Here is a 342-nt window from a genome sequence, read left to right as displayed (position 1 = left end):
GCTCGCCGCCCCCACGGGGAGGCGGCGGCCGGAGGAAAATGGCGGGCAGGGCGGGAGGGGCGGTGTGTGCCCGCCGGGGGCGGGGGCGAGGGGCGGCCGTGGCGCCTCGGTGGGCGAGGGGAGAGCGCGGGGCCGGGGTGGCGGGGTCCGCTCTCCCTCGGGGAGGGAGGACTGCCCGGCGTATTTGGAGGTAGGGCTCATCCGCATGAGCTGCATACCGTTGCCTGTGGATGGCTGTAGCGCATGAGGAGTAGGAGAGCAGGGAAAGGACGGCACGGGGGAACTTGCATTGCCAGGTGGTGCTTTTTGGCACCTTTTTGGCAGCCCTGGTCTAGTGTCTTC

This window comes from Calonectris borealis, chromosome 1, assembly GCF_964195595.1.
Source record: "Calonectris borealis chromosome 1, bCalBor7.hap1.2, whole genome shotgun sequence".
NCBI classification, from domain to species: Eukaryota; Metazoa; Chordata; class Aves; order Procellariiformes; family Procellariidae; genus Calonectris; species Calonectris borealis.
This window is presented reverse-complemented; position numbering follows the sequence as displayed.